General features: G+C 34.1%; 1 long non-coding RNA gene across 2 annotated transcripts; it reads left to right on the forward strand.

The window, feature by feature from the left end:
- Positions 1 to 360: 360 nt before the first annotated feature.
- LOC147514542 (uncharacterized) lies at positions 361 to 2,025 on the forward strand. Of its 2 annotated transcripts, XR_015213235.1 has the most exons (4): positions 361 to 438; positions 628 to 701; positions 817 to 850; positions 1,846 to 2,025. It is a non-coding gene; the product is annotated as an uncharacterized LOC147514542 (long non-coding RNA). The 2 variants fall into 2 exon arrangements; XR_015213234.1 differs by lacking the exon at positions 361 to 438 and having other exon boundaries at positions 459 to 701.
- Positions 2,026 to 3,479: the final 1,454 nt, after the last annotated feature.

Genomic DNA, 3,479 nt, shown 5'->3' on the forward strand with positions numbered 1-3,479 from the left:
GCACCTTGTATGCCATGACCAGTATTTGGAATAAATGCCTGCCAAAATATAATCATAACAGAGATGCTGAAAGCTCATAGTTTATAGTAATCACTGAAACAAGTAGATGAGTTGCACGAAACTATCACTACACCAAAAGGGTGATTTTGTAACGCATCCATTTTTCACTTAGTAACAGTTTTTTACCGTAACACAGTTCTTAACAGTTAGAAAGCGTAAGTATGGCTTGCTTTCCGTTACTTTATTTTTAGATAATTATGGGGATTATTTAGTCACGGTAGACTAACAGATGGATTTCGTTAGAAATAAAATAAAAATAATTTATGAAAAATAAAAAAGAAAGTCCAAACCACATTAAAGGTTGGAAACCCGCACTCATATCTTTCTCACTTTTAGAAGTGGATAGCTAAAACCAGCAGTTCCTCATCTATAATGAAGGTTAGTTTTGTTTCTTCTTCATCTTCTGCTATTTCACTTCTTCTTCTCCTTCTTCACGTCTTCTTCTTCTTCTTTGGGTTTGGAAAGCCTAGTTTTTTTTGTTTTTTTTTAAAAATAGTTCGGGGCTTCCTCTTCAATTCTTTTCTTTACCTTTTGTGTTTATCTACTTAGGGTTTGGTTGGATTTCAGATTTCGGCTTGAGAACGAGTTAGGGTTTCTCAATGGTACGCTCTCAACATTTCGGATTTGGTCAGCTAATTTTGGTAAGGGATTTGTGAACATTGGTTTTCTAATTAAATCTTAATATTTTAAATTGTTTGATAAAAATTAGAACTCTGCTCAAAAGTTTTAATGTTTTCTATTATTCAACCTGCGCAGATCTTGTTTTGGTATCTTGGTTGGACGGAAAAAGGTATGAAACAAAGGAAATTTTGTAATTTCGTTGTTGGCTTTACTTTTAATTTTCCTTAAGGAGATATTTCTTGTTGAATTGTATATAGGTCTCTGATCTTTTAATGAGTGTAGATGTGATTGGTGATGCCCTCTGGAAATATTTTTGTGTTTGTTGTCCCCCCTTCTATCTGGAAGGGTATGGTTTAACCTCAACCTGAATTTTGGTTGCTTAAATTATGTGTCTATTGGGTTTTTTTTTCTTTATTCATCGTGTAGGTTAGAGAAGATGGTTGAAGGGATCAATAGCAGGTTTGTAATCTTTGTGTAGATGTCATTTGTAGGGCCCTTGGTGTTGAATAAGTAGGTTTTCTTCTGTAACCTATGTACGTTAGTGGTGCCTCCTTTAAAGGTTACATGCCATGATCCTTTACCTTTAGTTAGATATTTTGAATCTGTTGCAAAACTTACGCATGAACTATTTTTTTTTTAATTCTTTTTGTATGCGAGCTTTTGTTTGCTTAAATATTATGTACTAGCTTTTGTTTGCGAAATTGAAGTCTGCTTGTACTTGGACATTGCAACTGAACTAGACGATACTTTGTTTATAACCGAAAATGACTTTAGGTTGTATTATGGAACTGTAGTTGGACATTGCAACTGAACTAGATGATAGGTTGCTAAGGTTGGAACCCAAAAGAACTTTAGGTTGCATTATGGAACTAATCAGTACACCCTTTGGTTGATTTACTAACTCACACAATTTTCACTTTCTAAGCTTTAAACATGTGTTATCTTTAAACATGCATTAGGTCTCAAGTCAATAATCTTAAATGTTGTTGGTAATCTACTAAAGTTTTTTTAAAAGAAGGCAGCACTTGGTCACTTTTATTCCTAAACTAGCTTCTTTGTCTATGTTGTGAGAGTACATGTTCTTTATTTTATGTTCTTTTGAGGTTGATAGTTGATATTCATCAGTCAGGAATGCGGAAGTTCTTATTGGTTTCTCTCTTGCAGGTGATTCAAGATAAGGGATCAGCCATGTAGCTTAGACGCTCCTATTTTGTTTGAAAATTATGCACCAAATCATTCCCTTGGAGGACGAACTTTTGGTGTAGGTCTTAAGCATGTCATTTGTTAAGGTACGAAGTTTTGGTATATTCTTTTCTTTGTTCAGTATTATAACTGTGGTTCGCAGCAAAGGTACGTTTTTTCTGTTTATATCTATGTTTTTTTCTATTAATTCCAGTACTTTGGTGGTCTTTTATGAAAATGGGTAGATTTTCTGCTTCAAGTTATGCTCGTTTTTTATTTTTTAATTATATTTCTGTCTTAAGATTATGAAATTCGGTATTGAATTTGTGTGATCCCCATTCCTGAATTGTGTTTGGTCTCAAGTCTTTTAACTCAGTATAAATTCCATCAACTGTTTGAGTATATGCCACTTTAAGTTTGCATGTTTGGAATGGCGCTTATATTTCTTTCAATTACTTCATTTGATGTTATGCTTGACTACGGTGAATGATGGATTGTGTTGCTAAGAACTGTGTTTTGGGCGTCTTGTTTCATTCTTGTTCTCTTTTGTTTCTGACTTGCATTATGTGCTAATAATGTCGTAGTGTTTGTAATTAGTTCACGTTTAATCCTTCCAATACCAAAATAGGTCGAACCTGATCCTGTTTCAATCATGTTATTGTAATTTTATGAAGTCGATTTTAAATTTAATACTTGTTTCAACTGCTTAAGAGCACTTAGTCTTTGCATTGAAAACATCAGTGACGAAGTTAATCCTCTAAGCGCCTATGTTCACTTTAGAATTCTCGAGTGTGTTCTGATTGGCATTGGCTTGGTATAGATACGTTTTCGATATGATATTTACCAAGTTGTTAACCTATTAGAAAGCTTGTTCATATGCGTTCAAGGCGGGAGGCTCCTTTAGGTACAATTTTGGGTATTGGTCGTTATAAATATACATGCTGATTTTAGGTTTTTAGCCTATTTTTGCTTGGTAGGAAATCGGATTTCTACTTTCAAAAAAGGAAAATTGTGATAAACGGGTGTCATGAAAACGTAGAGCTTATTTGGACTAGCTAGAACGAAATGATTGACTGTGAGTTTGTCTAGTTTGACAATGTATCGAGCTGGCGTCTAATTTAGAATCTAATATGTTCCTTAGGTACAGTTTTGGGTATTGGTCGGTTTGTGTATATAGAGGCTGATTTTGGGTTTTTAGGCTACTTTCATTCGCTACCACATTGCAGTTTTGTTGACAATATATTTTCCCATCATTTATACTTTATTTGCTTATTGAGCCAGCTTCTGATTCGTCTATCAAGTTGAATTGAAAGGTGTTAATTGTGAGTTATTCACTTCACAATCACTCTCAATTCATGTATTTTCAAATCAGTGGGAACTTCAACAGCTGGCATTATAGTTGTAGCTTTTGAGGAAAGTACGTAGTCTGGTGTCTAGTATCCGGAGGAGGTATGTGACACTTATAAGCTTTACTAGACAATGTAGAAATTTTGTATCCCTTTTGACATTGTACATATATGCTTTAGGCATATTTTACTTGTTGCTCATATTATTGTCTTGTGGATGATCGAGAAGTAACTAGTAAGTGGGGTTGGTCATTCTTCATTAAGATGATT

The sequence above is a fragment of the Coptis chinensis genome, chromosome 2 (genome assembly GCF_015680905.1).
Source record: "Coptis chinensis isolate HL-2020 chromosome 2, ASM1568090v1, whole genome shotgun sequence".
NCBI classification, from domain to species: domain Eukaryota; kingdom Viridiplantae; phylum Streptophyta; class Magnoliopsida; order Ranunculales; family Ranunculaceae; genus Coptis; species Coptis chinensis.